Source organism: Ornithodoros turicata, chromosome 4 (genome assembly GCF_037126465.1).
Source record: "Ornithodoros turicata isolate Travis chromosome 4, ASM3712646v1, whole genome shotgun sequence".
NCBI classification, from domain to species: Eukaryota; Metazoa; Arthropoda; class Arachnida; order Ixodida; family Argasidae; genus Ornithodoros; species Ornithodoros turicata.
In genome coordinates this window covers 23,238,260-23,256,743 of record NC_088204.1, presented here as the reverse complement: position 1 = coordinate 23,256,743, position 18,484 = coordinate 23,238,260, and the positions used below count along the sequence as shown (strand labels likewise).

At 46.7% G+C, this 18,484-nt stretch overlaps 2 protein-coding genes across 3 annotated transcripts in view; both read left to right on the top strand.

Moving 5' to 3' along the window:
* Positions 1–18,484, top strand: part of LOC135391325 (uncharacterized) — a 686,593-nt gene that overhangs the window by 212,006 nt on the left and 456,103 nt on the right. The window lies entirely within an intron of this gene.
* LOC135391326 (uncharacterized) overlaps positions 1–18,484 on the top strand; it is a 156,660-nt gene that overhangs the window by 73,551 nt on the left and 64,625 nt on the right. The gene's annotated exons all lie outside the window — the stretch shown is intronic.

The window sequence follows — 18,484 nt, the reverse complement described above, 5'->3', positions numbered from 1 at the left end:
TCCACTCGAACGTTGCCTGCCTGCGTCCTGTTGATGAGGCCCAACAAGGCCGAAACAGCTGTCCAGGACTGGCATGGCGACGCTTGAGTTACAAACATATGCTATACGTGCAGCCAAAGGGCTCCGGCTATTTTTTTTTTTTTTCATTTTATACTTCATTGGCTTTGCACTGGGCTTTCAGTGAGTGAGTTATCTCACCCTGACGGGAGGAATCACGTGTTACGTGACCTTCTGACGCCATCCACTCGAACGTTGCCTGCCTGCGTCCTGTTGATGAGGCCCAACAAGGCGGAAACAGCTGTCCAGGACTGGCATGGCGACGCTTGAGTTACAAACATATGCTATACGTGCAGCCAAAGGGCTCCGGCTATTTTTTTCATTTTATACTTCACTGGCTTTGCACTGGGCTTTCAGTGAGTGAGTTATCTCACCCTGACGGGACGAATCACGTGTTACGTGACCTTCTGACGCCATCCACTCGAACGTTGCCTGCCTGCGTCCTGTTGATGAGGCCCAACAAGGCCGAAACAGCTGTCCAGGACTGGCATGGCGACGCTTGAGTTACAAACATATGCTATACGTGCAGCCAAAGGGCTCCGGCTATTTTTTTCATTTTATACTTCGTAAAAAGAACGGCTCGTCGAACAGGGGAACTTCCTGTCACTGTATATACCGCCGGGTGAAAGCTAAAGTAACACGATAACTTAAAAAAGAGGACCGGAAGCGTCGGCGTAAGTATTGTCAACACCTTTCACCGTTTGACCCGACCACAGAGATCTGGAGGACAATTCAACCTCTGAAGTATGCGCCCCCACAAAACAATCCTCTCGCGGCATTGGCTATCGTTAAGGGTGTAGACGAAAACATGCTAGCGACAGGTTTCTCTGTCGTAGTAACGACACCGCCCGCTGCCTCGACGACTGCGGTACAGAGCAGTTTTGTCCAGAGCTTGACGGCCGAAATCTACAAAGACTGGCCTCGTGCACCGGAGGTTATGGATCGTGACTTCACTCTAATTGAGCTAAAGACAGCGTTGAAACTTGTGAGTGTGGGCTCATCCCCGGGACCAGGTAGCATCACTTATGCCGCACTGCGAAACGTTGACGGCCGGTCACTCAAACCTCTCTTTCATGTTTTTAATATGTCTTGGCGACAGGGATCCGTAGCATCTACATCGAAGGAGGCGTTAGTTGTTCCCGTCCCGAAACAAGGCAAACCCCCAAAGGCCCTGTCCTCTTTTCGCCCTGTGAGGCTGACAAACTGTGTCGCGAAACTGATGAAGAGAATGGTTTTGCAGCGTCTGGACTGGTGGCTCGAAAAACAACGTGTGTTCCCTCACGAAATAGCAGCCCTTCGTCGTCGCCGAAGCTCCATTGATCCAGTTCTCGACCTCATTTCTACAGTCCAATATGCTCGTGCACATCGGCGGATCGTTGCATCAGTTCTCCTCGACGTCAAGCGCGCCTATGATACCGTCTCGCACATTTATGTGCCGCACGCCTTGCGCTTTTTTGGAGTATCTGGTTGGCTTTTCAGCTGGCTCCACGATTTCATCACGAACCGGACTGTCGCTGCCCGCACGTCCCATGGCGAAAGCTCTAAGCATACTGTTTATCAAGGCGTTCCTCAAGGAAGCTTTCTGAGTCCTACACTCTTTAATGTGGCAATGGCAGGTCTAAAACCGATAATTCCTCGCAATGTAGCATTCTCTGTGTATGCCGATGACGTTGCCCTTTGGACAGTAGGCAAGTCACGACCAGCAATTCAGCGCCGTTTGGAGCTAGCCTTAAATAATGTCCATGTGTACCTCTCGCGACTTGTACCTCTTCGCCCGAAAAGTGCGTCGAGCTCAGTTTCACCCGCAAGGCTATGAGGAACTTCCCCTTTGGGTTGCTACAAAAAGCTCGAGCCTGTACGTTTCCATCACTTCCTTGGGGGGGGGGGGGTGATGGCAGGATAGGCTCGCCGTTGTTGGCCACACAGAAGTGGGCGTCGTCACGACTATAGCAAAAAAAAAAAAAAAAAAAGAAAACGCAAAACACAAAGGAAGGACGGACGGATGGAGGATAGAGGAGGTTGAAGGATGGACTTCCTTGGTGTGGTCATGGACCCGGACCTGTGCCCAATTGTGGCCAACGCAAGGCCAACAGACAGAAAAAAGGACCTGCTACACGGAAGGACAGGATGAGAATGATGGTTTATTGAAGCGCGCGGGGAATTTATCGGCTTGACGACGGTGATGCGAAGGCACACTACACTGGGCTCACCACAGTAAGCACCTTGAAACCAAAGTGCAGCGATGTCTTCCTGCAATTCAACATCTTTCTGGCTTAAGATGGGGCCGTGATCAGCGCTCCCTCCTAGCCGTTCACGCTGTTTTGGTGAGGGCCACTGTGCTTTACAGCCAATCTGCCACAGGATTTGCACAACCCTCGCTGCCCTCGTCGCTGTCCTGGAGCTCCAATAATGCCTGAAACACAGCATGTCCTGGCAGAAGCTGGTGAACTCCCGGAGGAGGTCCTCCGTGATCGCGAATCGGCTCGACAGTTCTACGTTTGCGTGCGCACATTCCCCATCACGTACTCCTCAGGAAAATGCGATACCGTCCTGAAAGTGACTTCCGTCGCGAAGCCCACACTCTTAAAAAAAAGGGTGTACTCTAACTCCTTTTTCAGGGAGTACACCCTTGCCACATATACCACTCCCTTAGGAGTGTACCGTTACTCTCCTCCTTAAAGGGGGTACCAGCACTCCCCCCATAGAGATACTAGAGTGTAGAGATACTTTCGTTAGGGAGTCTCCTCACTCTCTTATTATGATTGCCAGTAGACCTTGAGAGGAGTCTAGTAACGCTTATGGAAGGAGTATCACAACACCTAGAGAGGAGTATCATAACACATAACACAGGAGCAGAGTAACTCCCATGAAGCCAGTGTCACTACACCTTGAGGGGGATTTGCAGTGCTTTGGAATAGCCCTTCACGTGGCAGTAAACACAGTGCAAAATCGGAGATTGATGATCGAACGGCATGTACAAAGTGGAGGAGTCAACAAAGACATACGCAAATGGAAGTTGAAGAATTGACACACTGAATAAGTGGTACCTTTGTTTATTTAGATGGTACACAAATTCTACAATAGATACTAAGGACAACAAGAATCATAAACTTGTCTCAAACTATGCTACACTTCTGACTCTCGATTTAAATAGTGTTTGTCAGTTATACCGTACTCTTGCAATGCATGCAGGAGAACATGTGACTGGTAAAAGATGTAGCACAATAGTTTTTACTTAGGACTACTAGAACCACAAAATAGACTCATCATTTAAAATGAAATATTTCTCGCACATGCCTTTTTCTGGAACTACATGGCGCGAAGTTTTTTGTACGACAAGCAATTGTTGTTTGCAATGCACAGGATAGGAAGAATTTATTTCTCAGAGCAACATGGCACATGTCCCTAAGACGTAGGATATCACTGGAAGGGGATTAGACTAAAACACATACTAAACCATGACATGCGATGTGAGCAATTGAATCAGATTCACTCCAGTTCCATGAGCCAAAAGAGCTAATTCTCCTTCGCAAGCGCGGACAGCCACTTCAGAACACTCACAATAAATAGTCTGGAAACTAAAAGTACTATATTACAAACTATTTCAATTGAGTCGAAATATTTAAAAAAATCACTGCATCGCAATCGAATAAGCAACATGAAAGACATATGCTCCTGAGAAAAGAAAGCTGACTTTCATATCTTTCATCTTTCAAAAGAAAGCAAGTTTCGAAAATGAAAATTGGCAAACGTGCCTAAGCTAGCTGGGTAACTTCCATTTCATGTGTTTAATAAAAGGCTTTTTTTAGTTTACAAATTTCACAGTTCACATAAATACTTTACATGGAAAATAGTAGTGAATAATCGACCACATCACCTCCCATATTCATAGTATACAAATATACATACAAAAATACATACAAATATTGATACGATACTTCTTTGCTTCAAAAACCCTGTTAAGCACAGTGATGAAACTGTTCTAATTAAGAACATCTATTTGGGAGGATATTAATACCAGTACCCACCATAACTGGTGAAAGATCAGATTTAAATGAAATTATTCCAAAATTCGTGACTGAAACAACTTTTGCAACTGTGAAATAAAATATATTAAGTGATCTGACAACTAACACTTATATGTGCCAAAACTCGTACTGCCTGTCCTGTTCGAGTCTGTCCATATTCAGTCAGTTTACTTCTGCTCAGCAAGATCTCCCTTTGTATGCCATATTTAAAGTCTCGTGTCCAGATACTTTGATAAATTTCGGTATTGGTGTGTCAGCATCCACATTTATAATTTGTTTGGACTCATTGCGAATCTGTAATGCACAAAAAAGACAGTGTTAATGTTCTGAAGGGCTTTGAGCTCAAAACGTTAAGCACTTAGTATTCTAGTCAGGCAGGAAATACAATACCAATGCAGATCGCGACCTATAATTGATTTCAAGAACGAAAACTAAATTCATCACAAAGTAAAGTGCAAGCGTGAGTAGCATATTATCAGCTCAACTGGCCCACAACTCACACAGTGGCCTGGACGCCATTAATGAGCAATTAGAGCAATTTGGGACACCCCACAGTAATTAGGATCATTCAGTGGGTCATTACACTAATTGGGGAGCATCTAAGACGTGTCCAGACCACTGTGTGAGTTGTGGGCTAGTTGAGCTGATAAAAAATAAAAAATAGGTTGAAAATAAAATAGAAAGATAGAGATACAGTGGAGAGAAGGAGTTTAGTTGAAGATCAACGACGCCATCTTGAAGAAAGCGGTCCGGAACGGCCGCTGACCGTCGCTGGGCGACGGAGCACAGAGGCAGGTTGCAAAGCATCACAGCTATGACCACCAGTTCCGGACATCCTGAGACGTCAGCTGTGACGTCATCATGGCATGTCTGGGCAAGTTAGGAGAGCTCTGGACATGCAAGGAGAAAAACACTTGTAATACAGAGGCTGGGAAAGCAAGAGTAAATATGGAAACCATCAATAGCTAACAAGAAAATAGAACTAGTTACACAACAAATGATCCCACCACAACAGGAGCGCAGAACGATGCGACTGCTCTATCCGACAACCAGGCAGAGAACTGACTCGTAATGGTTTTTTTCTCCTGTAGAAAGCTCCGCAGCTGCACCCCCTAGCGGTTACTTTCTCAACTAATCTCACAACAGAATTATTAAGAATCACGCCAGCGCTACTCCCGTTCCCAAGGCAGAAGAAGATAGAAAATGGCGGGGATGCCCGGACAACAGCAACCAGCACCCGACGTGCACGGGCACGAAAATCGCAAACAAAGCGGGAAGAAAGTTGGCGAAAGCATTAGTTACACAACAAATCAGCTCACCACAGCAGGAGCGCAGACCGATGCGACTGCTTTCCGCGACAGCCAGCGAGAAACTGACTGGTACGCCGCTCCGCGACCGCTACGCACGCGCGCCCTCTGGGGCGACCACCTCCGAGAGGCTAAGAGACAAGAGCATTCCTGCGCCCCCTGCTGGCCGTTCTCACTGGTCGTGACGTCATCCTATTGTCTCAGGGCTACACTGTTTTTTTCCACTAATGCTCCTTTGGACAAGGTCAATCTACAATGAATCCATTGCATGACGTCATCATGCACCTGCGTGGCTCAAGGACGCGTGCGCTCTAGACAGGGGACCTATTATTTATTGAATCACTATCCCAAGATTATTTCCTTTATTCTTCTATAACGATTGAATAGGAAACTATTGCAGAAGAGCACCATGCATGAAAGCTGATCGTAGGAATTCCAAAGTCTTACTAAATGAGACTTGCAAAAGAACAAAATATCCTAACACGTAACTCCACCAACGGCTAATAAGAGGACTAGGCACTCAACAAATCAACACACAGTACGGGTAACAAGGAGCGCAGAACGATGCGTCTACTCCGTCCGACAGCCAGGCACGGAACTGAGTCGTAATGCGTTTTCTCCTCTATAAAGTCATGCATCTATCCCTCTTGCGGTTGATTTCTGAACTAATTTAATCGGGAAATTATTAAGAAAGCACTATTCCCATTCAGGGCAGCACTATCGTCAAGACAACAATGTTCCTTGTCAAAAAAGAAAAAATACAAAGCGTCAACAAAGGTAAGCATGCATATCGGGGCATGTCAGAACACGTCAGGACAAATCGCACGACTGCTGGGCAACAGAGGAAAACAAAGAGACACTTGAACAGAGTGAAAAAGACACTCACCATCATTTTTCACGTTCACAGCATTCCCTCATTGTAAATCCGCTCATCACAAAATCCATCTGCATGGTCGAACACCATTCACCAGTGACGAACCACACATCCGCACCCCATCAGGGGCAGACAGAACCCCAGCGAAACTAAGCTCTTCCACTGACGGCCAACACAATTGCCAGGAGCAGAATTAGCGTGCCCACACCCGTCAGTGTCCAAGAGAGAAGTGAATCCTTGCGCCCCCTGCAGGCCGTTGTCATTGGTCGTGACGTCATCCTATTGTCTCAGGGCTGCCCTGTTTTTTTCCACTAATGCTCCTCTAGACAAGGTCAACCTGAAACAATAGTGTTGCGGTATGACGTCATCATGCAGGTGCGTGGCTCAAGGACGCTTACGCTCTAGACAGGGGACCTTTTACTTATTGAATCACTATCCGTAGATTATTTCCTTTATTCTACTATAATGATTGCATAGGGAACTATTGCAGAAAAACACCATAGATAAGAGGGGATTGTAGCATTTCATTCCCAAAGTCTTACTGTTCAGGGAAAAAAATAATGGTTCAGCACGACATCTCCATCCCAGCCGAGAGCCATGCAGCTAAGTGAATAATGACGCTTTGTTCCTCCTGAATAAAGTCACACACCTGTCCCCCTCGCGGTTACTCTCTGAACTAAATGAATCGCAAAATTATTAAGAATAGCTCTACTCCCATTCAAGGCAGCACTATCTTCAAGAATATTCCTTGTGCAAAAAGAAAAAAAAACTACATGTAGAAGGAAACCATGTCAGAACAGGCCCAGGCATGTCAGCGCATGTTTGTCAGACAACAAGGGGGAAAAAAGCGAAAAGAAACAAAGAAGAAAACCAGTATCAAACTGTTTCTAAGCACACGCACTCCTCTTATTCAAAAACAGTGCTCATCATAAATCCGTCCAGGACAATACACACCATTTTTCTATTGCTACACTTTTTTCCAGTAACGGTCAATGCATTGCTACAGACTGCGTGACGTCATCACATCCTGTCTGAAGAAGAAGACAGCGGCAAAGACTCCTATTATTTATTGAATCGCAAGATTATTTCCTTTGTTCTACTCTTAATGACATTCATTCTCTCATTGAAATTCAACGAAAAAGCACCCTGCATATTAACGATTTTCACCCCAAAGGCTCATCACGGTCATTAGAATTACAGTAAACTGCCACTGCTCTTTAAAATAATAAGTGAGTCCACTCCACATCACCTCCAGGCTTATGTAATACATGACCCTTTCTATGCTCATACATTCGTTGTCTGAGGCTACACCTGCGAGCAAAAAGGCGCGGAAGCCGGGGGGCAAAGTTCCATTCGCGCATTGCGAGCAAAAAGGCGGGAAAGCCGGGGAGCACAGTTCCATCCGCGCACGCCAAAGCACAAGAGAGAACGCCTTTACGGGAACATGATGGCATTCCTACCATATTGATGATTTTCTACCTTGCATTGCAGTTTAGAAAAACTACTACAAAACTATAAATTTGGAGCTCATTAAAATTCTACTTTCTATGGAAACTATAATTGCCCTATTACTTGGATCGCTATTAATGAAGCGCTCCAATTTTTTCTCTCTTCCCATTTCAGCCTTGTCATGCAGTGAAGCAGACTCACATCCAGAATAATTAATTTACACTGAGGGTGCCGTGCTTCAGGAATTCCTATCCTGCGCTCAGATGCAAGCATTTCTTCACGGATACCTTTAACAGCTGACTTCCTCAACATACCGAGCTCCTAACAACATCTAACAAACGATCAAAGAAACCTCTTCTCAGCTGCACCATGCGACTTTCTTCTGCGTAAAATCGGTGATTTGAGGAAGACAGCAGCGAAAAATTGCGCGCACTTGTGCTTGACTTAAAATACCTGAAGCATATGCTAATAAACTAAGAAAAAGACACTCATGTCTGGTATCTGATAGTGCCACATACACAGACGCATTGCCCTTGCGTAAAGCAAGCACAGGACAAGGGCACACAAATTCCTTTAAGCGAGAAGGAAAAAGGCTTAAGACGGAACGCTCAGGAATAATAGCAGAGTCACAGGTCATCGCTACGCGGCTCACACAAGATAACAACAATAAGAAATAGCGGCGGGTAAAATTGCAACACTGCTAAACAAGCCCCAACATGCCATGATGACGTCGCAAACCAGGAAAAAAAAGCACGCGCGCGCACACAGCAGCTCAGGAATCAAGGAGCAAGGAGAGGTGCTTTATTGGAATTTCTACTCCACGCTCAGATACCAGCATTTCTGCACAAATACCTAGAACTGCATACAGCTTACTCCATCAACATATCCAGGAAAGCGAATACTGACACTCAACAACATATAACAAAAAACAAACAAATTCCATTCTCATGAACTCTCCTCTGCCGAGCGGCTTTCTCCTGCTCTACCTGGATGCTGACTGTTTCCCCTCATCTACCTTCTGAGTAAAAGCAGGTCTTCACTAAATAGGTGAGCCGATAATGACTCAAAATGAAATCAAATGAAATCAAATAATAATTCCAGCATCGCTGGCTGCTGGCTTGGGTACCCTGCTTGGGTCTGCTGGCGCTGGAATAAAAGATTTATCGCGAGGGTACTACAATGGTGAGCTCTGCTGCTGTTTAAGTGATAAAACAGTGCGCCTGCTCGGGGAAACGGATCGCGCGCGTCCAAACCGCGAGGCCCGCGTTGCGCTCGCACGGGGAATCGCGCGCGTCGCGTGTCCAAACCGCGAGAACGGGTCCGCGCGCGGCTCGCGTGGGGCACGGTTCGGGCGCACTGTTTTATCACTTAAACAGCAGCAGAGCTCACCATTGTAGTACCCTCGCGATAAATCTTTTATTCCAGCGCCAGCAGACCCAAGCAGGGTACCCAAGCCAGCAGCCAGCGATGCTGGAATTATTATTTGATTTCATTTGATTTCATTTTGAGTCATTATCGGCTCACCTATTTAGTGAAGACCTATGAACACATGTTAAGTGGTTTGGTTTAAAAATGATGAGAGCTACAGTGTGTAGCGAATGATGTTCACATTTGCCCGTTCTGCTCTATAGTATTCTTGCAAAATATATGGGTGCAAGGAAATAAAAGTAAAAACGAAGGTGAATTCACTCGTGTACAATGATCGCTACGTAGAAGCACGGCACCGCTTTCTTCGGATGTATAGCGAACATGCATTCCATTCTTTTTTGCTTTGCGACGGTCGACCGGTGATATCCTATTACATCCGGAACCAACCACGGAACCTTTGCGTGCGCATACATCTGTGAGCCATCTTTTGACGCTGGTTGGATAATTATTGACCTGAGGAATAATATGGATTTATGTGGCTATGAATAGACTTTGTGTTTGTGAGTGTGAAAATGTGACTGTGTGTGTGTGTGTGTGTCTGTGTGCGCGCGTGCGAGCTGGGACCCCACTTGACAAGTAAGTGTTTGCCTTTTCGTGTGACACGAGTGATACATTTATGTACTATGGCGTGAAATAGTGGTTTAAAAAATAAGGGTAGTCGCGTTTGCATTGCTATCTGTTGGATTGGACGAGCGTTTTTAATGGAATTGCCTCGCGAACCTGGTGAGGTCTTTGTTTTGGAGAGGGTATTTTATGAGTGCCCGACGTTGGTCCTGCTGTTGTTTGTTTGTTAGTATGTATCTGTCACGTTCGTGGCGCTGTTCAAGCTTTGTTTTCTTTGCAAAAATTCAGACTTTATGGTATTAAGCTGTCCGAGTAGAAGTGACTTTCCCTGCTCGCTTAAGATAAATTGTGTGTCCTTTTCCTGTGCTTTCTTCACGCAGGGACAATGCAATTGAGTATTTAGCATTATGCAATAATTATCTGATAGCAGAAATGGGTGTCTTTGTCACAGTTTATTAGCGTGTGCCTCGTTATTTTATTTTATTCTCTTATCGCTATGCGAGCAAAAGTGCGTGTAATTTTTCGCTGCTCCTTTCTTATTTTCTCCACTTTTACGCAGAAGAAAGCCTCCTGGTAAAAGCTGAATAGTGTTCTATAAGTGGAAGTGGGGTTGTTTGTTTGTTTGATTTTTTTTTTTGGGTGTTCGATATCTTGATCGAAGTAAGCAGTGCTTAATCTTGCAGGTGTTTGAGCGGAAATGCTGGTATCAGAGCACGGAGTAGAAATTTCTATATTTCTCTGCTCCCTGAGAAAATTTGTGCGTCGTTTTCCAAGCAGACCGCGTTTAGTTTACGCGAAATAGAAAAATGAACTTGTGTATGCTCTATGATGATCCGCCGCAGGCTTAGGCCTTTTCCCCGATCACCAGTGTTTTCGCTTTCGATGTCGCATGTCTAGACTTGTTCAGTAGCGTCTTTCTTGCCACAATTTTTACCCTCCGCTAATATCTTGTTGTTGTCGTCTTGTGTTAGCCGTTGAGCTTCGTAGCGATGTGCGGTAACGCTACAATTATTCCTGAGCGCTCCATGTGTTTAATGCGTTGTGCTCTGTGCGTGCGTGCGTGTGCTTTTTTCCTGATTTGTGACGGCATCATGGCATGTCTGGACTTGTTTAGCAGCGTGTTTCTTGTTGCAGTTTTACCCGTTGCTAGTATCTTGTTGGTGTCATGTTATGCTAGCCGTCGAGTTTCGTTGCGATAAGCGGTGATTCTCCGATTATTCCTGAGCGGTTCGACTAAAGCCTTTTCCCTGCTCACTTAAGGAAATTTGTGTATCCCTGTCCTGTGCTTTCTTTACGCAAGGGTAATGCGGCTGTGTATGTGGCATTATGCAAGAATTATCTGGTGGCAGAAATGGGTGTCTTTTTCTCAGTTTATTGGCGTGCGCTACGGTTTCTTGCAGTTACAGCTATTGGAGCACAAATGCGTGTAATTTTTCGCGGTTCTTTTCTCCTTTCACTGCTTTTACTCAGAATGTAGATGAGGGGAAACAGTCAGCATCCAGGTAGAGCAGGAGAAAGCCGCTCGGCAGAGGAGAGTTCATGAGAATAGAATTTGTTTGTTTTTTGTTATATGTTGTTGAGTGTCAGTATTCGCTTTCCTGGATATGTTGATGGAGTAAGCTGTATGCAGTTCTAGGTATTTGTGCAGAAATGCTGGTATCTGAGTGTGGAGTAGAAAGACCGCCGCCACCAAAAGGCACCAAGACCGGACACTACGACTTCTGTCTGACGCTTCTATTAGGGGTGGTAGTGCCACACTCCCGTCTGGTACAAATGCACAATAATTTCCTGCACTACCCCCTCGATCTGCACGAGGTGAACGAGGGTCGCTGAACACAATCGCGGCTAAGCCCATCACAAGCAGCCACCCACCGCCTCCTCGTCCATCAAGGCAGATTACACACACTTATGTCAGTGTGACGGAACCAGCAGGCACGAGGAGACAGTTACCCTCATCAGCCCCTGAAGATGTGCCCTCTCTGGGACTCCTCTCAGCGGTACTGGCTACCCTTAAGGCAATTGTCTCTGCTTTTCCTGGTGCGTCGCAACTGCCCGAGGTCCAAGCGCTTCTGGCACTGGAGGCATTATCTTTGCATCAGCATGACGGCATTGTATAGAAAGGCCATGGCGATGCAGCGAAATCCTCGAAGCCTGCGTAACAAGCTCCCTGATTTTAAATTACAAGTTCCCTTTCATAGCTGTATGCGAACACGGCATGGATTCTACACATCGCCGTTAATGGATACACAATCTATCGATCTCATCAATCCTCTGAGAGCAGAACAGCGCTATACGTTCGTAATGACCTCGTTGGTGCGCCCATCGGGTCAGTTTGTCATCGCTCTTATGATTATGTCACCTGCAGGATCCGCCTTGGCCCTATGCTGTTAACGGTCGGTCCCGCGGTACAGGTCCCGTGGAGTGACCTCGAACGCTTACTTGGTTCTCTGGAAGCCCCGGCGCTCGTGCTGGGTGAGTTCAATGCCCATCACTCGGCCTGGGGAAGCCGAAGGACGGACGGTACGGGAAGCAGGTTGTTGCAGACAATGGAGAATAATAACATGTGCCTGCTGAACAATCCAGGGCCAACTTACATGCGATCCCCAACGTCACTCGATGTATTGGACCTCTCGTGGTGCTCTACCGACATAATTCGCCACTTGTCGTGCGCTACGGACGTCGACACTAGAGGTAGCGATCATTTTCCTCTATATATTTCGCACGACAGACTGCCCCTCTCAGCAACTACTGGACTGATTTCTTTAACAAACTGGAGACTTTTTCGTGAGGGCCTCAGAACATCTGTGCACACCGGTATGTCCCCAGAGACTCTCTCGCAAGCAATTAGCCCCGGTATTCAGGACGCGGTGGTTATGTCTAAAAGGGTAACAGGACATGTCGGTCATTCTCCAGCAATTAACCACCTTAGGGCATTACGTCGCCGAGCAGAAAGAACGGCTCGTCGGACAGGGCAACTTACGGATATTGTGGAATACCGCCGGATGAAGGCTAAAGTAACATGAGAACTTAAGAAAGAGGACAGGAAGCGTTGGCGTAAGTTTTGTCACCATCTTTCACCGTTTGACCCGGCCACGAAGATCTGGCGGACAATCCGATCTCTGAAGGAGGCGCCCCCTCAAAAGAATCCTCTCGCGGCCTTGGCTATCGTTAAGGATGTAGACGAAAACACGCTAGCGACGGACTTCTGTGTGGTACTAACGAGACCGGCGGCTGCCTCGACGACACCGCTACACCGCAGTTTTGTCCACAGTTTGACGGCTGAACTTCACCAAGACTGGCCCCGTCCACCGGAAGTTATGGACAGCGACTTCACACTAATCGAGCTAAAGGCAGCGTCGAAGCTTGTGAACGCCGGCTCGTCCCCGGGACCCGATAAAATCACCTATGCCGCACTGCGAAACCTTGACGGGGGGTCACTCCAAGCTCTCCTTCATGTGTATAATACGTCTTGGCAACAAGGATCCTTATCACCTACCTGGAAGGAGGCATTGGTTGTTCCCATTTTGAAACCAGGCAAGCCCCCAAATGCCCTATCCTCCTTTCGCCCTGTGAGTCTGACAAGCTGTATGGGAAAACTGATGGAGAGAATGGTTTTGCATCGCCCCGACTGGTGGCTCGAACAACAACGTGCGTTCCCTCACGAAATGGCTGGATTTCGTCGCCACCGAAGCTCCATGGATCCCATTCTCGACCTGTCTCTACAGTCCAACATGCTCGTGCCCATCGGCGGATCGTCCTATCGGTCTTCCTCGACATCAAGCGCGCATATGATACCGTCCCGCACATTTGTGTGCTGCACGCCTTGCGATCGTTTGGGGTATCCGGTCGGCTCTTCATCTGGCTCCAAGACTTCCTTAGGGACCGAACTGTCGCTGTCCGTACGTCCCAAGGCCAAAGCCATCAGCATCCTGTTCCTCAAGGAGTCCCCCAAGGAAGTATTCTCAGTCCGACATTCTTTAATGTGTTGATGGCCGGCCTACAATCAGTAATTCCTCGCAAAGTGTCGTTTTCCGTGTATGCAGATGACGTCGCCCTTTGCACAGTAGGAAAATCACGCCCAGCCATACAGCGCCGCCTGCAGCTCGCTTTAAATAATGTACATACGTACCTCACGCACCTATGGACCTCTCACCCGAAAAGTGCGTCGAGCTCCCTTTCACGCGCAAAGCTATGACCACTTTCCCTCTTTGGGTTGGTGCCAAGAAGCTTGAGCCGGTACGCTTCCACCGCTTCCTTGGCGAGGTAATCGACTCGGACTTGCGCTGGGCTCGCCACATTAAACACATTGAAACTAAAGTGCAGCGATGGCTCCCCGCAATTCAACATCTTTCTTTCTCAGGATGGGGCTGTGATCAGCGTTCCCTGCTCGCAGTTCACGCGGCGTTGGTGAGGGCGACTGTGCTTTACAGCCTTCCTATTCTGCACAGGATATAAACAACATCATTAAATACCCTTCGGTCCCTGTTTGCTCGAAGCCTTCGGCGCTGCCTCAGAGTTCCAAGAATGTCTGAAACACGGCAAGTACTGGCTGAAGCTGGTGAACTCCCGGTTGAGGTTCTAACGTGAAACGGCTCGGCACTTCCTACGTTTGCGTGCTCACATTGCCCGTCACCCGCTCCTCAGGAAAATTCGATACCGCCCTGCAAGCGACTTCTATCGAGTAGCGCAGGGGACACGCCCGACTCTCACTGGCTTCATAGCTAAGGACATTATACCGCCGGAAGCCCCCTGGTCTCTGCCTGTACCGCCAACTTTCGTAAGACTTCCAAACCTTCTGGAAAGAAGAGATCAGGTCCCCCTCAAGTCCTCCGAGCCCATTTTCATGCTCTGGTACACGAGAAGTTTTCTACGTTTACGGCAGCATATACAGATGGCGCATCCCGAAACAACAAGTCCGCCTCAGCATTCGTCATACCATCCGAAGGCGTGGTGCGAGGACGGCGCCTTTCACATTCAACCTCCTCCACAGCTGCGGAACTCTATGCCATCCTTTTCTCTCTACAACACATCGCTGATTTTACCCCGCGGGAATGGGCAGTCATCACAGACTCCAAATCTGCACTTCAAGCTATTGAAAATTCCGGCATACGAGGCCCATCCGCACCCCTAGTCACAGATGTGTTAATGGCTTACCACACTGTCTACGCAGCAGGCGACAGGCTAGTTCTCCAGTGGTTTCCAGCCCATTGTGTTGTCGTGGGGAACGATCAGGCTGACAGCGCCGCAGAAGCAGCACTCTGGTATCGGAAACGGACCAGTATTGTTCTGCTGAGGGGAGACCGCCTTTCCATTCTGCGACGCCTCGTGACACCCCTGGCTTCCCGCCAATGGACAACTGACATTCTCCCCCCATCTATGTTGAGCAGAGTAGATCCAACGCTTGCTTTCCACGTGCCACGAAACACCTCTCGTCAAGATGCTGCATCAATCCACCGACTGCGACTCGACGTGGCCTTTACAGCTCAGTGGCGTTACCGCTAGAGACAAGTTGACTCTCCCACCTGCTGCCACTGTGGTGCTCTTAAGGACCTGGAGCACATTCTTCTTCATTGCCCCCACTACCAACCTTCCCGAACCGCACCCTCCGAGTCTCTTAGTCAGCTGGACTCTCGCCCTTTCTCCCTATCCAAATTGCTTGGTCCCTGGCCTAATCCAGCCCAGCAACGATCTGCGCTCAAAGCTCTTTTGACATTTCTGGACACCACCGGACTTCGATCGTTATTGTGAAGGGGCTCATTATTTTATTCTCCACATCCCCACCAGCAATGGGGTAGAGGATCGCCTCTCGCGATGAACCTCCCCACTCTCCGTCTCAAGATAAATTTGTTGTTGTTGAGAGTTGCGATGGCAGTGTCGTATATTCGCTTCGGTGATGCCGATGCCTTCGATCGATCGCTTCGCAGGGCCGGCTAGGCAACTGAGCAGATATCTGAACTTCTCGACCTTTGGTAGGCTAGGCCACTCGTGGATAGTAGTGCAGAAATGGTCCAGAACCCTTGCAAATCTGCAATCTTCCCTACTGATGTTGGCACGTGCAGCTTGGGTAGTGCTACGCTTCCGATAGATTGTGACAGGGCGGGACGGGAACTACCGCGTGCAATTGGCGAGACGGGTGGCACTGGAGCAGAAACTGACCTCTGTGCGACAGACCGCCGAGCCGTCGTAAGCGTAATGAAGATGTCATCCTGATATTTGGTGGCTCCCAGATACTCCTCTTCGAATGCGTCATCATAGATGGCTTACTGGATGGTTGTGTCGAATTCTCGTAGTTGCTGGGCTTTAAGTTCGACGTTTTTCACTGAGCTTTCGATCGCGGCGACTGCATATTCATCGGAAGGTTGGGTGGCTTGTAGCTCGGCCATGAGCCGAGTGACCGCTGCGCGTACGAGGCCGCGAGCTTGCCGTGGGCGGTTCATGGTCCACGAACGTCTTTGGTGCGATCTGACTTGAGGCTTCTCGAGGTTTGTCATGAAAATGTTACGAGATGGGAAGGCGACAACTAAAAAGGCTTGGCCATCGATTCTTACTCAACGGAGTTCAGAAAGGAACTGAACGGATGAGCTCGAATCCCGCGCTAACAGCTTGTATTTATTAAAATTCGAAAGCGACAGTGTTGTTTTGTGAGTGCTCTATATTCCGTAACTCTCCAAATATCGGCATCGGTTTCCCTATAAAATCCCACAATGTGCAACGTCTGATCTGATGGTTGTCAATCATTGCAATATAACCTAGTCGGATTGTTCAATAGCACAACCGAACTTTGTTGTTTTTGAAAAACTGAATTGTTAAATCATTTCCTTAGTCTTCAGTAGTCGTCGAATGTACAGATATAATGTAGATTTTTGTGCTCCATCGTTATTGTTTTTTTCTATATTACGTATGTATTTATATTAGTTTTTGTACAGTGCGATATATTGTGCAGATATAACGCTGATCTTCTGTTCCTTTGCTTTTTGCGACCTGATGTGTCCACATAACTCTGGGAGTCGTTCTTATGTTACTTCTGCTTTGCGTTTTTATTTTTTCGTGCGTTTTCTTTTTGTTTGTTGTTGTTGTAGGTTTGGTTGTTTGGTATGACTAGTTTTACTTTTTAGATGTTATTATTGTCAACGCATGCATGTATGGGGCTGCAGGGAGTTAGGTGCGTCAGTCCCCAAATCCTGACTATCTGTCCCCACTCCCGCTTACGAAAGTCAAGTGAGAAATACACATTAATGATATTATTTTTATCGTCAACTAAATTAAATAATAATAATTAATATAATACTAATTGAATTAATAATTATTATTAATTATTATTATTCGTTCTGACAGGTGTACAACAACAAGGGAGGGATAACGGACGTATTTTCGTTATCATTTCCATTTTCGTTACTACTATATTTTCGCTTCCGTTGTCCGTTTCTTATACCAGCTTTTCACTTTCGTTTCCGTTGCGTTTCCGTTACTGTTTCTGGTAACGAAATGGCTGTTAGACAGCTGCAGGAGGACAGGACGTCCGGCTCTGTCAGCACCCTGTTTTGCCCAAGTGCTGCTTTGGTGTCATGCATACACACAACATGTAATTTTACGTCGTTGGGACGGCACATCTTGCAAATTTTTTTAAAGAAATGTCGGAACACGTCTTTAGTCATTCTTCTGTCTTCACTCACTCTGTGTCCAGCAGCCAAAGAGGGGGGGGGGCGTAACCTTCTTGTAGTGACGCATTCATAGTCGGACAGTCTCAGTAGTAAACAACACTGCCATAGCCACGGTGAAACGAACAAAAAAAAATAAAGAATGTCAAGAAATAAGCTAGATAGGCTGTCGTTCTCGTACTATGGTAGAGTAGAGTGCGTGGAGTCCATGTTATGTATATGTGTTGATGCCATGGAGTTATGAGGACTGGGACGGGTAGGTAAGCGAGGGATGCACCCTTGAGATCCAATATTGGGCTTTCCATGCTGTCGTGTAGTATTTAGAGCATTGCAGGAAATGGAGTCATCAAAATACAAAAACAAAATGAAAAGTAGCTGAAACGTCATCGCAAAACAGTAATAGCCATTTCCCGAATTCAATACTGGACGAAAATTTTGGTTTCTGTTTCCAGTAATGAGAGATCGTGGCTTGCGTTTGCATTACCATTACCGCAGACTTGTACGTATTTGGAGTATTGTATTTAAAATACTGTATTTTAAATACAATTTACGGTATTTTGGTACTCTACTCAATACTTTTTGTTTTGTGTATTTGTACTTTATTTAAAATGCATTTTATGGTATTTTCTACTCAATACTCTAATTACATATTTTGGATCTCCTTCTCAAACTTTCTGTGTCTCATCTTTCCATTATCTTGCTTGTTCAGTGGAAATTCTAGAAATTTCCTGAGTCCCTCGGACTTGATCCGAATATTTGCCCTTCTTGGAAGTCTCCATTTAGCGGTCTTGCCCAGTGTGTACTAATCCTTGGCCAGTGAGGGTTCTATTATGTGTGCCCTGACGCGATGACGCCGAATTCTGACCTCGCCGAGCAGGGACCTGCTAGAAGTTTGCTGTGTTCTGGGTCACATATACTTAGTGGAGTTATGTGGTATCTCTTTGTCATCTTTTTGGGACTTGTGTTTAGATGACTCCTATTACACAGCGGCTGCTAGCGTAGTGCGCTGGGTTTCGGTGATTCATGTGACATAGCGGTGACTTGCCGCATTGACCAGTGACCGGTGACTTTTTGCGTTCAAGGATAAATAGTATCTTAATTGTATTTCAAATACTTTTT